The sequence below is a fragment of the Eurosta solidaginis genome, chromosome 3 (genome assembly GCF_040869045.1).
Source record: "Eurosta solidaginis isolate ZX-2024a chromosome 3, ASM4086904v1, whole genome shotgun sequence".
In the NCBI taxonomy this organism is placed as follows: Eukaryota; Metazoa; Arthropoda; class Insecta; order Diptera; family Tephritidae; genus Eurosta; species Eurosta solidaginis.
This window is the reverse complement of record NC_090321.1, coordinates 286,321,758-286,338,939: the sequence shown is the minus strand read 5'-3', so window position 1 is coordinate 286,338,939 and position 17,182 is coordinate 286,321,758. Positions and strand designations below refer to the sequence as shown.

At 39.8% G+C, this 17,182-nt stretch overlaps 1 protein-coding gene across 4 annotated transcripts in view; it reads left to right on the top strand.

Moving 5' to 3' along the window:
- LOC137247235 (sodium-independent sulfate anion transporter) overlaps positions 1-17,182 on the top strand; it is a 50,442-nt gene that overhangs the window by 2,870 nt on the left and 30,390 nt on the right. The window lies entirely within an intron of this gene.

Sequence of the window (17,182 nt, the reverse complement as noted above, 5' to 3'; positions counted from 1 at the left end):
TCAAACGAAAGGTGTTAATGAGTATTTTAAAAGGGAGTGGGTCTTCGTTCTTTATGTGGACGCCTTTTCGAGGTATCGCAATAAAGGTGGACCAGGAGTGACTCTAGACTTTGTTTGTTCGATATGGCTATCAAATGAAAGGTGTTAATGAGTATTTTTAAAAGGGAGTGGTGGTAGTTGTATATGTGAAGGCGTTTTCCAGATATCGACCAAAATGTGGACCAGGGTGACCCAGAACATCATCTGTTGGATACCGCTAATTTATTTATATATGTAATACCTGCCAAGTTTTCAACGGTTTTTATTTCGCCCTGCAGAACTTTTTCATTTTCTTCTACTTAATATGGTAGGTGTCACAACCATTTTACAAAGTTTTTTCTAAAGTTATATTTCGCGTCAATAAACCAATCCAATTACCATGTTTCATCCCTTTTTTCGTATTTGGTATAGAATTATGGCATTTTTTTTTAATTTTTCGTAATTTTCGATATCGAAAAAGTGGGCGTGGTCATAGTCGGATTTCGTTCATTTTTTATACCAAGATAAAGTGAGTTCAGATACGTACGTGAACTAAGTTCAGTAAAGATATGTCGATTTTTGCTCAAGTTATCGTGTTAACGGCCATGCGGAAGGACAGACGGACGACTGGGTATAAAAACTGGGTGTGGCTTCAACCGATTTCGCCGACAGTTTACGTCATAAAATCTATGTCCCTACCAAATTTCAAAAGGATTGGTAAATTTTTGTTCCTAGACAAATTAAATGAAAAAGGGCGGACCCACGCCCATTTTGAAATTTTCTTTTATTTTTGTATTTTGTTGCACCATATCATTACTGGAGTTGAATGTTGACATAATTTACTTATATACTGTAAAGATATTAAACTTTTTTTGTTAAAATTTTACTTAAAAACATTTTTTTTAAGTGGGCGTGGTCCTTCTCCGAGTTTGCTAATTTTTATTAAGCGTACATAAAGTAATAGGAGTAACGTTCCTTCCAAATTTCATCATGATATCTTCAACGACTGCCAAATTACAGCTTGCAAAACTTTTAAATTACCTTCTTTTAAAAGTGAGCGGTGTCATGCCCATTGTCCAAAATTTTACTAATTTTCTATTCTGCGTCATAAGTTCAACTCACCTACCAAGTTTCATCGCTTTATCTGTCTTTGGTAATGAATTATCGCACTTTTTCAGTTTTTCGAAATTTTCGATATCGAAAAAGTGGGCGTGGTTATAGTCTGATATCGTTCATTTTAAATAGCGATCTGAGATGAGTGCTCAGGAACCTACATACCAAATTTCATCAAGATACCTCAAAATTTACTCAAGTTATCGGGGTAACGGACGGAGGGACGGACATGGCTCAATAAAATTTGTTTTCGATCCTGATGATTTTGATATATGGAAGTATATATCTATCTCGATTCCTTTACACCTGTACAACCAACCGTTATCCAATCAAACTTAATATACTCTGTGAGCTCTGCTCAACTGAGTATAAAAATATATGCAAGGCGCCATAACCTACGATTTTAGGACGAGCTTCACTTCCAATTTGCGTGGTGCTCATTTTAATTTTTCCTGCAAACTGGCGAGACGCCGACTCCGAACGGTATCTGCAATGAGGCAAGGCAGATGTGGTTTCACTGAGAAGCTTTTCATGGCACAAATACACTCGGAGTGCTTGCCAAGTCACTGCCTAGGGACGACCCCGCTTAGAAACACTTTTTTCTAATTGAAAAAATTTGTTTCTAAATTTTTGATGTTGCTTGTCCGAGGCGTCAACCCACGATCTTCGGTGTGGTAGCTGGATCACGCTACCACCACATAACATTGCCGAACTTAGATAAAGATTACATCGAAAGTCTATTTATTGCACTCCACCTCAAAATTTTTGATTCTCATAAGAAAATGGTGGTTTCCTTAAAGTTGGAATATCAAAGTTCAATAGACTATATCTTTGTTTAAAGAGACATAAATCTTTTCTGGTCATTTATTTAAAGGGAGTACTTAAAATTTTTTTCTCCTTTTGTTGCATTGTCAAGGTGACCTGACCTATGTGTAGGGTTTTATGTTTCTAGCTCAATGAGCCGTCGTTCAATTCCCGGGCAAAGTAATATCAAAAATTTAGAAACAAGTTTTTTCAATTAAAAAAAGTTTTTCTTGTCGGGTCGCCCCTCAGAAGTGATTTGGCAAATACTCCGAGTGTATTTCTGCCATTAAAAGCTTCGCAGCGAAAATTCATCTGCCTCGCCGATTCCTTTCGGAGTCGGCATAAAATATGTAGGTCCCGTCCCGTAAAGAAAACTAAAAGCAGCACGACGCGAACTGGAAGGAAATTTCTGCCTAAATCTCCTCAGGGGTAAATTGCGCCAAGGTGTTTTTTAATACCTCGATCCCTGTCCCGTCCAGAAAACTCTTATCTTAACCTAAAAATCCTGACGTCTCGTTCAAAGTTTCCGGTATCTGGATTATCGGGAAGTCCGTTAAAACTCGAAAGTAAAGTTTCCAAGTTCGGACGATTTTTTTAATATTCATGATTCCTGGACTTACTTACTTAATTGGCGCTTAACCGTCTAAACGGTTATGGCCGTCCAACAAGGCACGCCAGTCGCTCTTTCGCTCCGCCATCCGGCGCCAATTGGTCACACCATGGGAGTTTAAATCGTTTTTCAACTGGTCCTTCCAACGTAGTGGGGGCCGCCCTCTACCTCTGCTTCCATAGGCGGGTTCCGATAGAAACACTTTCTTGGCCGGATCATTATCTTTCATTCGCATAACATGGCCTAACCAGCGCAGCCGCCGCGTTTTAAATCGCTGGACTATGTTGATGTCTGCGTATAGCTCGTACAGCTCATCATTAAATCTTCTTCGGTACTCGCCATCGCCAACGCGTAGAGGTCCATAAATCTTTCGAAGAACTTTTCTCTCGAACACTCCCAAAGCCGCTTCATCTGCTGTTGTCATGGTCCATGCTTCTGCCCCATATAGCAGTACGGGTACGATAAGTGACTTGTAGAGTATGATTTTCATTCGCCGAGAGAGGACTTTACTTTTCAATTGCCTACCTAGTCCAAAGTAGCATTTATTGGCAAGATTGATTCTTCGCTGTATTTCAGTGCTGATGTTGTTGCTAGTGTTGATCCTTGTTCCCAAATCCAAGTCTTTTACTATTTCGAAATTATGGCTGCCAACAGTAGCGTGGTTGCCAAGGTGCGTATGCGCTGAATCTTTGCTGGATGACAGCATGCTGTCCTGCAGGTACTTCGTTGTGTCCTCATTCACTATCAAACCCATCTTTACCGCTTCTTTTTCCAGTTTGGAGTAAGCAGAACTAACAGCGCGGGTGTTTAGGCCGATGATGTCAATGTCATCAGCATATGCCAGTAATTGCACGCTTTTATAGTATATTGTTCCAGTGCGGTTAAGTTCTGCAGGTAGTATAATTTTCTCCAGGGTGTCACCCTGTATGAAACCTCGTTTAGTTTCGAACGGCTCGGAGAGGTCCTTCCCAATTCTGACTGAGCTGATGGTGTTGCTCAACGTCATTTTGCACAGCCGTATAAGTTTTGCGGGGAAACCAAATTCAGACATAGCGGCATATAGGCAGCTCCTTTTCGTGCTGTCGAAGGCGGCTTTAAAGTCGACGATTCTGTCGATTCTCTTTTCACGGGTTTTTTTCACGATTTGGCGCATTGTGAAAATCTGGTAGATGGTAGATTTACCAGGTCTGAAGCCGCACTGATAAGGTAGAATCAGCCGGTTCACGGTGGGCTTCAATCTTTCGCACAATACACTTGAAAGGACCTTATATGCGATATTAAGAAGGCTGATTCCACGATAGTTGGTGCATTTTGCAGTATCCACCTTCTTGTGGACTGGGCAAAGAACACTTAGATTCCAACCGTCGGGCATGCACTCGTCCGCCCATATTTTGCTAAGAAGCTGCTGCATGCGCCTTCCCAACTTCTCGCCGCCGTACTTGAATAGCTCCACAGGCAATCCATCACCGCCCACGGCCTTGTTGTTTTTCAATCTGGATATTGCTATTCTAACTTCGTCATAATCGGGCGGGGGGACATATATTCCATCATCATCGATTGCGGGATCGGGTTCTTCATCTCTGCGCGGTGAATTGCTGCCTCCATTTAGGAGAGCAGAGAAGTGTTCCCTCCATAATCTAAGCACTCTCTGGACATCAGTTACAAGGTTTCGTTCCTACAGGAGTTTGTCCGGTCGTAAAACCTTCCGTCTGTCGCCGTATTTTTTGGTAAAATTTTCGAGCTTTATTTCTGGTGGCTAGCAGCTCAAGCTCCTCGCATTCGCGCCTTTCTGCTTTTGCTTTTTTTCTTGCTGAAAAGGCGTCTCGCTTCCCTTTTCAACTCACCATAGCGTTCACACACTCCTCTTGTCGCGCTCGCTTTTAACGTAGCCCTGTAGGCAGCGTCTTTTCTTTCGGTTGCAATGCGGCATTCTTCATCGTACCAGTTGTTTTTTCGTGGCCGCCGGTAACCAATTTTATCCTCGGCGGCAGTAGGAAGTGCTTTGGAGATATGCTCCCACTGCTCCTGTATTCCTTCAGGATGAGTTGTGCTCTCAGAGAGCAGGTGTGAGAGTCGAGTTGCGAAATCATTGGCAGTCTGTTGTGATTGAAGCTTTTCGACGTCTAGCTTTCCTTGTGTTTTTTGTTCCTTGGTTTTAGCCGCGTTGAGGCGGGTGCGTATTTTGGCTGCAACGAGATAATGGTCCGAGTCGATGTTAGGTCCTCGGATCATGCGCACATCTAAAACGCTGGAGGCATGCCGTCCGTCTATCACAACGTGATCGATCTGATTGCGAGTATTTCGATCAGGAGACAGCCATGTAGCTTGATGTATCTTTTTATGCATGAACCTCGTGCTGGATATGACCATGTTTCGAGCAGCGGCAAAGTCAATCAGCCTCAGTCCGTTAGAAGAAGTTTCATTGCGTAGGCTGAAATTTCCGACTATAGGGCCAAAAACACCTTCTTTGCCCACCCTGGCGTTAAAGTCGCCAAGCACGACTTATATATCATGACGGGGGCAGTGCTCGTATGTGCGTTCTAATTGTTCATAAAAAGTGTTTTTCACCTCATCGTCTTTCTCCTCTGCCGCATGGGCGCAGATGAATGATATATTAAAAAATTTTGCTTTTATTCGGATAGCGGCGAGACTTCGTCCAAAGGCGTGAACGCCAGCACTTGGCGACAAAGTCTCTCTCCCACCACGAATCCGACGCCGAAACTGCGCTTATTCGTATGGCCACTCCAATAGATGATTCTTTGACTATTTTGCGAAAATTTGTTTCCCTCATTTTGCATTGTCATGGGTTTCTGAAGTAAGTTCTAAGTTTCAAAGATCTAGATCTACCGGAAGTTACTCAAATAGCGGTTGCAAGATTTTACATGTAAATAGACTTTCTAAATATCTCGATACCTGTTCCACGTAGAAAACTCTTTTATCTTAAATATGACAACCTAATATAGCCCAGAGTTTCATTGAAAGTTTCTGGTTTCAGGGTTATCAAGAAGACCCATCTAACGGCAATTATTGAAGAAGGCAGTGGTTAAAAAACTCGCTACAAAACGAGTTGTGCTTAATAGCGGAGACACGAACCTCTGCACTACGGCGTGGTGTTTAGTTTTTTAAACTATGTATATTTATGTTATTTTCCTCATGTTGCATTGTCGAAAGCAAATTTTCCAAATTTGGAAGATTTTTAGCTTCCGCAACTCAAACGTCAACTTTGCCCACCCGAGGGGAATCCCATTACAAATATGAAAGTATCATACAAATATTTTGCAAGCAAAGGTATGGCGACTCCAAGTTCCTCATGGAACTAGAGGTAGGGGGTGTGGTTGCCTTGAAGATTCAATGTGGTTATATTAAATCGTTCCGGGATGGTCGGGCTTATACCTTAATGGTGCTTGTTACCGCAATGTACTGGATCTATGTTCGGAAAAGGACCGTGAACAACGATAACAAAAACATCCCCAAAACCTTCGCGAAGTGTCTTTATCGCTACAACAACAACATGTACCCTACTGTTTTTGGTGTTTCTTATCGAAAATTATGCTGTTTTATTTAAAACTTAAAGCTATCTTTCACAATTTTTAATACAAGTTAATAGCCTTGAATATTGTAAATTGTTAGATTTATTGAGCTAAAAGGCTTCAAGATGAATAAAACTTATTTTTTGTTTATATTCATTTATAATTTATTTGGTCGATATTTCGACTTCAATCTGAAGTCATCATCAGGACTGGAGACAAAACAAAAAAATAATAATTAATTTAATATATACTTAAGTACATATTCAAAACAAAGTCACCACTTACACATATGGATATGTATGATCGACTGATTGGAGGAATCACAGAAAAATAACAAATAAGGTAAAAATGCACAGATTAAAAAATAAAAAATTTGGAAAAATCCCGTAAGTATAAACAATTTTCATGAACCGCAAGTATAAACAAAAAATACAATAACAACATACATAACAACATGACTTAGTTTAACAATTATGTGTGTGTTAATGTTCCCCTCTTTGGGTTGTTGTGCTGCTATCAAATGACCGCCTTATGATGTTGTTGTTTCAAAACCAAATTCCTGTAGGCTCGTGCACAATTTTCTGTGTCGATTTTAAAGTTCATTCTTTGTTCATTAGGGGTGTTCAAAATATGTAGCATTTCTAAAGTGAAGCGTTTATTATAATGTTTTTCATTCTCTAGAATGGCTACGTTTTCAAAGTCAGGGTAGTGTCATGTGGCCTTGCAATGGGAAGTTAAAGCCGTCTTGTTGTCCGAAGCATTATTCCTTGATGTTATATTGGACCTATGAGCGGAAATACTTGTCTTGAGTTTGAGTTTTGTTGTCCCAACATATACTTTGCCGCATTCGTAGGACCCGTCACCATTGCACGGGATTCTGTAAACAACATCAGATTTCTCCTGACTTGGAATTTTGTCCTTCGTTTTGCTGAAAATGGTTTGCAACGTGTTATTGTACGTGAACGCCAACTGAGACTTTTCTTTGTCGAACATATCGGATCTCCTAATCCTTTCCGATACTCCTGGAATATAAGCCATAGATTTGTATATTTTAGAGTCTTTATCCTTTTTCACCGGTTCTTTGGCGCTCGTTGATTGATGATTTAGGATTAACTTGTTGATCAAGTTCATAGGAAAATCATTATTTTCCAAAGTTTTCTTGATTGTCCCAATGTTCTTATTGTGAAACATCTTGTCACTAATTGTCAGAAATCTTCTTATATAATTCTTCGCAGTGTTTAAGATAGTTCTGCGTTGGTGTTGGGAATGATAATTTATCAGTCTTCCGGACGCCGTAGGTTTTTTATACCAATTCATGTATAATTTATTATTATTTCTAATTATAAGTGTGTCGAGGAAAGGAAGTCTATTATCATTTTCTATCTCCATAGTAAATCGAATTCTTTTATAATATTTGTTGAGCAATTGAAGCATGTTATATAACTCCTCTTTTTTAGCGATTGGAAATATGTCGTCTACATATTTTGTTAACAGACGGTGGCTTGGTTGTTGATTCTTCCTCGAACTTAGTTAACAACTCCTCCAGAACTATATCCGCTATGACTGGGGAGGCTGGTGATCCCATTGGCATACCTGATCGTTGCTCGTAGATTTTGCCATTATACTTAAAATAAGGGTTTTCTTTCACAATTTTAAAATTTTGAAAAATATTATTTTTGGCATTATAGTCCGGTTCTTTATGAGAGAACTGTCAAATTCAATCACATTTTGTTAAATTCACTGTAGTTTGTATCATGGTTTATTGTATCGAGACAATAACCGTCTTATACAAAAAATAAAAAGATGATAAAACAAGTAAGGAAGGCTAAGTTCGGGTGTAACCGAACATTACATACTCTGCTGAGAGCTTTGGGGACAAAATAAGGGAAAATCACCATGTAGGAAAATGAACTTTTGTATGACATGGGTATCAAATGGAAGGTATTAAAGAGTATTTTAAAAGGGAGTGGGCCATAGTTCTATAGGTGGACGCCATTTCGCGATATCGCCATAAAGGTGGACCAGGGGTGACTCTAGAATGTGCTTGTACGATATGGGAATCAAATGAAAGGCGTTAATGAGTATTTTAAAAGGTAGTAGGCCTTAGTTCTACTGGTCGACGCCTTTTCGAGATATCGCCATAAAGGTGGACCAGGGGTGACTCTAGAATGTGTTTGTACGATATGGGAATCAAATGAAAGGCGTTAATGAGTATTTTAAAAGGTAGTGGGCCTTAGTTCTACTGGTCGACGCCTTTTCGAGATATCGCCATAAAGGTGGACCAGGGGTGACTCTAGAATGTATTTGTACGATATGGGTATCAAAAGAAAGGTGTTAATGAGTATTTTTAAAGGGAGTGGGCCTTAGTTCTATAGATGGACGCCTTTTCGAGATATCGCCATAAAGGTGCACCAGGGGTGATTCTAGAATGTATTTGTACGATATGGGTATCAAATTAAAGGTATTAATGAGAGGTTTAAAAGGGAGTGGCCCTTAGTTGTATATGTGAAGGCGTTTTCGAGATATCGACCAAAATGTGGACCAGGGTGGCCCAGAACATCATCTGTCGGGTACCGCTAATTTATTTATATATGTAATACCACGTACAGTATTCCTGCCAAGATTCCATGGGCTTTTGATTTCGCCCTGCAGAACTTTTTTATTTTATTCTACTTAATATGGAAGGTGCCACACCCATCTTACAAAGTTTTTTCTAAAGTTGTATTTTTCGTAAATAAACCAATCTAATTATCATGTTTCATCCCTTTTTTCATATTTAGTATAGAATTATGGCATTTTTTTTAATTTTCGATATCGAAAAAGTGGGCGTGGTCATAGTCGGATTTCGCCCATTTTTTATACCAAGATAAAGGGAGTTCAGATAAGTACGTAAACTAAGTTTAGTAAAAATATATCGGTTTTTGCGTGTTAACGGCCGAACGGAAGGACAGACGGTCGACTGCGTATAAAACCTGGGCGTGGCTTCAACCGATTTCGCCCATTTTCACAGAAAACAGTTATCGTCATTGAATCTATGCCCCTACCAAAGTATTCTAGACAAATTAAATTAAAAAGGGCGGAGCCACGCCCATTTTGAAATTTTCTTTTATTTTTGTATTTTGTTGCACCATGTCATTACTGGAGTTGAATGTTGACATAATTTACTTATATATTGTAAAGATATTGAATTTTTTGTTAAAATTTGACTTTAAAAAAAATTTTTTTAAAAAGTGGGCGTCTTCGTCATCCGATTTTGCAAATTTTTATTTAGCTCACATATAGAAATAGGAGTAACGCTCTTGCCAAATTTCATCATGGTATCTTCAACGACTGCCAAATTAAAGTTGCAAAACTTTCAAATTACCTTCTTTCAAAAGTGGGCGGTGCCACGCCCCTTGTCCAAAATTTTACTAATTTTCTATTCTACGTCATAAGGTGAACCCACCTACCAAGTTTTATCGCTTTGTCCGTCTTTGGTAATGAATTATCGCACTTTTTCGGTTTTTCGAAATTTTCGATATCCAAAAAGTGGGCGTGGTTATAGCCCGATTTCGTTCATTTTAAATAGCGATCTGAGATGAGTGCCCAGGAACCTACATACCAAATTTCATCATGATACCTCAAAATTTACTCAAGTTATCGTGTTTACGGACGGACGGACGGACGGACATGGCTAAACAAATTTCCTTTTTCGCCCAGATCATTTTGATATACAGAAGTCTGTATCTACCTTGATTAGTTTATGCGGATTACCGTTATGCGAACAAAATTAATATACTCTGTGAGCTCTGCTCAGCTGAGTATAAAAATTTTAAGGACTACCTTTATATAAATGGACCAAAAAATAGAAGGCAATTTTTCCTTTAATACAGACATAGTCTTGTTGAATTTTGACTAAAAAACTTTAACAATAGCTCTTGTAAAAGAATTTTGGGATTTAAAACTATAAAGGTGGAGCCCAATTTTTCAATTTAAGGCAAACCATGTACTTGGGATTAAATAATTGATTATTTAAAATTTAAACACGCGCTCTACCTTTATAATTTATATCCCAAAATTCTTTTACAAGAGCTATTGTTAAAGTTTTTTAGTCAAAATTCAACAAGATTATGTCTGTATCAAAAGAAAAATTGCCTTCTATTTTTTAGTCCATTTATATAAAGGTAGTCCTTAAAATTTTTGTATCATCTTTTTATTTTAAATTTTTTAGTACTGTCTACAAAAAGGCAATTGCAACTTTGATTAGTAATTTAAGTAATTCCTAAGTGAAAATTCTTATCCTCATTTATTTGTTCAAAATAGCAAGATTTAAGAGAATGAGTGGAATTTTCGCTGACAACACTGGCACAGCTGAAAATCGTGGTGAAATTCACATACGCCTGAAAGTCTAAAAGAATCGTGGTGACAGTCTCGTACGCCTAAAAGTATGCAAGGACGTGCATTGTGGTTTGCCATCACGATCTATGGCATTCAAACTTGTGGGCGGACAGTAGGGGTGAGATGGTGGCGGATCAAATAGAAGAAACGACGTTCTGCACAATAAACGGAGACGCCCCCACACGTATGGTAGGAAGCTGTCAAAGTTCGCCGAATATTTCAATCGTGAGCGCAGAACTCGTAAACCGCGTCAACTGGCAGCCGATGGTAACATTGGCATCCGACCACCTGCCTTTACTTATTTCGCTCGAGCGTACGGCCGACTTCATTGTCACAGAAAAACGCACTTTCATAAACTTTAAAAAAGGAAAGTGGGACGAATGCAAATCCTTTACAGACAATTGGTTTGCTGCCCTCCCTATCCCGACTGATGCCAGCCAAGGGGAGCGTGCTTTCCGTAAGGTCATTGAATCCGTCTCGGCACGTTTCATTCCCGCCGGTAGAATTCCGGAAATTCGGCCCCACTTCCCGGCGGAGGCCGCAAATTTAGCGAGGGAACGTGAACTTATAAGACAGCTCGATCCCGGCGACCCCCAATAAAGGGATATAAACCAACGCATCAGATTGCCTGTGGATGAACACAAGCGGGCGAAATGGGAGGAGCACCTAAGCGGTTGTAACCTCTCTGCCGGTGTAGGTAAACTTTGGTCCACCGGAAAGTCCCTATCGAATCCGTCTAGGCACAATGACAAAGTTTCCATCGCCTTTGGCGATAAAGTGCTGTCGGATGCGAAAAAATGCGCGAGCGTTTTCTGCCGCCAATATGTAATGCATTCTACGCTCGACAAAGGTAGACGGAGGGCCAACAGACACGCACATAAACACAAAGTCAGCGCGTCACCAATTACCATCACCGCCAAAACGGTTGAGGATGCCATCGGTCATGCTAAACCATCCAAAGCAGTGGGCCCAGACGGCATAGCCATGCCAATGCTTAAAAGCCTAGGGAAAGAGGGTTTCAAATATTTAGAACATGTCTCCAACCTGTCTCTTTCCACCTTTGTCATACCCGAAAAATAAAAAATGGCCAAGGTGGTCCCGCTACTAAAGCCTGGGAAATGTATCGCCCGATATCTCTCCTATCGCCAGTAACAAAGACGCTTGAAGCCATTTTGCTCCCCTACTTCAAAGCAAATTTGCAGCTAGCCTGTCATCAGCATGACTTCAGAAAACTCCATAGCACCACCACCGCGCTAAATGCCATCAGCACCCAGATAAATTGCGGTTTAAATCAAAACCCCACCATAGAACAGTACTCGTTGCGCTAGACCTATCAAAAGCTTTTGATACGGTCAACCATGGCACATTTCTGCAAGACCTGGAAGGGTCTACGCTTCCCCCATGTCTTAAAAGGTGGACCGCAAATTATCTGGGTGGTCGGCAGGCATCGGTGCAATTTAGAAATTAAACATCAAAATCAAGAAGAATTAAACAAGGGGTGCCACAGGGTGTTGTCCTATCCCCACTTTTGTTTAATTTCTACATATCTTAGCTACTTTCGCCACCAGAAGGAGTTACTATCGTTTTCTACGCCGATGACTGCACAATAATGGCCACAGGCCCAGGCCCACAGATCGATGAGCTTTGCAACAGAATAAACGGCTACCTCCCTGATCTCTCCAGTTTTCTCGCCTCGTGAAACCTGGAATTATCACCGACTAAATCCTCCGCGACCTTATTTACAACATGGACGTCCCAAATGTCGACCATTTCGAACATCCACGTCGATGGCACTACGCTATCGACTTTCCTACACCCCAAAATCTTGGGTGTGGCGTCTGATCAAGATCTACATTTTGGTGGGCACGCAGCCGCAATTGTTCCCAAAATCCAGAGCCGTAATAAAATCCTCAAATCTCTTGCTGGCAGTACTTGGAGAAAAGAAAAAGAAACGCTCATTACCACATACAAAGCAATTGGCCAGCCGATTGCGTGCTACGCGTCCCCTATATGGTCGCCAAGCCTAAAAATTACCACTGGAAGAAGCTACAGGCCTGCCAAAATACTGCTCTCAGAATCGCCACGGGCTGTCTTCTTATGTCCCAAGAACACCATCTACATAATGAGCCGACAATAATCCCCATCAGGGAGGGAAATGAGATGCTAACCAAACAGTTCCTGTTGAATACCCAGAAACCTGGGCACCCCAACTGACATCTCATTGATGACCCAACACCGCCTAGGGGCTTAAGGAGTCATCTCCGTAAGCATTTTGAGGGAATACGGCACCTGAGAATTCAGCCGTATGAAGCAAAAAAAAACACAAGCAGGTCCTTGGTGAACTCCACAAACAGGCGTCGGACCTTTATGCCAAGAATTGCCCGGTGAATCCAGTACTCAAAGAACAGTACCAAAACTTTCGGAAGAGGAACGCATACTCCCCAGGGAAACGCGAATCACTCTAGCTCAACTTCGTTCTGGATACTGTAACAGGTTAAACTCTTACCTATCCAGAATCAACCCCGACATACAAAATGTATGCCCCACTTGCAATGTGTACACATGACACCAACCATCCCTTTAACTGTAATGTGGAACCAACGGCTCTAACACCCCTTTCATTGTGGTCCACCCCTGTTGAGACAGCAAATTTCTTTGGACTCCCGTTAGAGGATATTGATGACAATTTGTGATCGGTCGCAGCTGTTAGGTGAGGCGAAGCACTGCTACAACAACAACAACAACGTGCATTGTTTTTGGCCTTCAACGAGGTGGAGTTCTACAACGCCTGCAACACTCAGGAGGCTAGCCATGAAGGTATGGCTTAATCTTCTAAATAGTTCGATTTATGCGTTACGTAGCTCGAATTTTTTGATCAAACATTGCACTGTCACAGAGTTTTAAACTATATTTCAGATTTCAAGTCTCTAGGTAACCGGGAAGTTAGTTAAAAATGGATTGAAAATTTCCGAAATTAAAATAAATTTTCCTAATATATCGAATTTAGCGAATTTTTTTTTGATCAAATGTTGCATTGTCACCGGGTTCTGACCCACGGCCCAAGTTTCAAGTCTCTAGTTCACCGGCAAGTTACTCAACAATCGATCGCAAGATTCCCCTCGTTTTTCAGGGATTTGTAGTTATCTCAATTAGCACTCCACCTAGCGGAACTTTATTTTCTAGGGATTGTATTGTCACCGGGTCTCGAACTATGACTTAGCACATACAGGTCTCTAGGTAACCGGGAAGTTAGTTAAAAATGGATGGAAAGATTCCCAAATTAAAATTAATTTTCCTAATATCTCGATCCGTGCGCCACCTAGCGGAATTTTTTTGATAAAATATTGCCTTGTCACCGGGTTCTGACTTACGCCTCAAGGTTCATATCTCCAGCTCATCGGGAAGTTACTCAAAAATCGATTGCAAGATTCCCCTCGTTTTTCAAGGATTTGTAGTTGTCTCACTTAGCGCGCCACCTAGCGGAATTTTGTTTTCTGTGAATTATGTTACCTCCCAAATCAAAACTAATTTTCTATATATATCGAGCCATGCGCCACCTAACGAATTTTTTGATCAAATTTTGCATTGTCACCGGGTTCTGACTCACGGCTCAAGTTTCAAGTCTCTAGCTTACCGGGAAGTTACTTAAAAATCGATCGCAAAATTCCCTGCATTTTTTCAGGGATTTTCGGTTATCTCGATTCGTCTGCCACCTGGCGGAATTTTGTTTTCCACGAATTGTAGTGACATCGACTCGCAAACTATTTGCTAAGTTTCAAGTCTCTGGATCACCGAGAAGTTAGTTAAAAGTTGATCGCAAAATTTCCATTTTAAAATTAATTTCCTTATATCTCGATCCGTGCGCCACTTAGCGGATTTTGTTCACTTGCATTGTAATGTCTCCCAGATCTGAGTATCAAGTGTCTAGCTCAACGGGAAGTTACCGAAAAAGACTTTTCCGTGTCAAAAATTCGTATGGAAATAAGGGGACAAACCTGAAAGGGACTTAATATAAAGGTAATAAAAATCAAAATCATATTTAAAAATGGTTCACATACGCATCGGCGGATGGCTGAAACTCCACATCCGTAGCATCCCTACTCTGAATAAACCAGGCATGCTTAACGAACGAAACGATATCATTTCGTTACGATAATCAACGCTAATAAACGAAACGAAGTCACTTCGTTTCGTTTATTAACGTTAAGATCGTCAAATTAACGTTAATTTGTCGTTCTTAACGTTAATAAACGAAACGAAATGACTTCGTTTGATATCGTAACGAAATGATATCGTTTCGTTCGTTAAGCATGCCTGGAATAAACCTCGCGTACCAACTGTCTGTGATCCAGATCTCGATAAAAATTTAACATGTAATTGCAGATTTCGTGTTATTAGAGGGCTGTATTAATAAAAACTAAACAATTTCTTTTTCTTACAACTTCAGACCTTTTACTTGCATACAAAACAGAAAGTAAATTATTATAAAGTAAATAAATAAAGTACATTCCACATAAAAATAAGAAGCACATATCGGGCATTTCATGGACAATCATAAATGTACCATGACTTGGCTGTCGTATTCACGAATAATATTGGTAATGCATTTAAAAGTACATTTAAAGAATGAGCAACTGTATTTTTCGTTACAGTAAGAGAATATTTAGAAACCCCTAGCCGTACCACATTTTTCTGTTACCGCAATCAAGTCAGGGTTTAAGTATCTGAGAGAAGTATCTCCCCAGATAATCCATATCCTGACAAGAAACAATCCACAAAAATGTACTAAATTTCGTTATCGCAAATTACGCGTAGCCGGTATTGAATCGGCTAAGAGTTATTTTTTTGAAGCTCAGCCGAAGGCCGCCGACGCTAAAATACTGTGGATCTAGTAGCCCCTCTTGCATCGGGTAAGTGTTGTTGTGACGTCTTAAATAATTACTTTATTTATTATTAATTAAATAATTACGACATGGTGTGTGATTTCCTAATTTGTTGTTGTCAGGATATTGTGCCGGGACTCGGTGGTTTCGGGATTATGAATGTTCAGGATTTTGTCGAATCGGGATAATGTTTTTTCTGGATTATGCAAATCGGGATAACGTTATACCAGTTGTTTAAGTATTTTATCGCTTCTATCCCATTCCGGTGTTTAAATCCACATTAAGGTCGAGGTGAAATTGCCATATCCATATCCACATAAAACAGCTGTTGCAACCAACCTTATGGAAATTAATGTAATTGGTCAATGGTGCCAAACCATAACCATGCCAAAGCCAACCAATTTGCTTTTAGTTCTTCGCCTTATCCTTAAAAAAATAAATAAATGCAAGGCGCAATAGCCTCCGAGCCTCACTTCCAATTTGCGTCGTGCTCCCTTTAATTTTTCCAAAAAATGGCGGGAGGAGACCAACATGTTTTATGCCGACTCCATACATTGGAAGTGTTTGCCAAATCACTGCTGAGGGGCGACGCCGATTAGAATTTTTTTTTTTTTTGTAATTGAACAAACTTTTTTCTATGTTTTCGATGCTGCTTACTTCGGGGCTTGGACCCCGGATCTTCGGTGTGGTAGGCGGAGTACGCTGCCCCCACACCATGGCGGCTGCCCTCTTTTACACCATACAATTCTTGAATTCAAGTCTGTCGTTCAAAGCGAAGGTGTCTTGTTATGCCGATAAGTCGTTGTTAACAAATCGATAACATGCGGATACCTTTTTGATAACGAAACGATACATTTTTCATAACACGCCAATAACAAATCTATAAGTTACCTAAAAAAAAGCATATCCTTTATCGATAAGTAGGATAACTTTTTAATAACAAATCGATTAAATTTCGATGACACTCCGTTAAGAAATCGACATTTATCTGATAACAAATCGATAACATCGATAGTTTTTCAATGGTAATTCTAAAACTTTTTAATAAAAAAAGGGTAGCTCATCGTAATTTAACATAATTTTGTTTAATTTTTTATGTTGTTTTGTTTTTATTTTTTCTTTATTTTATTCGGTTTTATTTTAACTTATTTCATTTTATTTTGTTCAATTTTATGTTACCTTATTTTATTTTGTTTTATTTAATTTAACTTTATTCTCTTTTACTATGGGTTTTTAACTCCCCAGTGCTTTTTATAGGCTCTCAAAGCCCTGGCAAAGTTGACGTATCCATATAAAACCGCTGATCCAACCAACCTTATGGAAAGCAATGTAATTGGTCAAAGGTGCCTAACCACAACACCCTAGCCATAACCATACCAATTGGTTTTTGGTTTCACGCCATATTCATAACCTATAAATATTTGAGTTCGTGAATTTATTAACTTTTTGCATATTTAATTTATTCTTTTGGATACGTTTTGACTAAGAGATGTATTATTTGTGGAATCTGCTTGAAATTTTCTACGCGTTCTTCTTTTTTATCAAAACGTCACGATTTTTAGGTTAAGGCACCATTAACTGATGCCAATAGACACGATTAAGTACAGGTATGGTTCCAAGTAGGGCGTTATAACCATGTCAACTTTGCCAGGTCCTTTAGCTCCTTAAATTTTGTTACGTAAAAAAGAACTGAAACTTTGAGCTATAAATCAAAGCATTTTTATATCTGCAGCGGCAGATGTAGAAGTAGCGTGGTGACCTAACCAATTAAAGATCCCAAACTGAAGGACGGGACTACATCTACCCACTGAAGTGACCGGACATCCAAATACTTTAGAAAGCCAGCA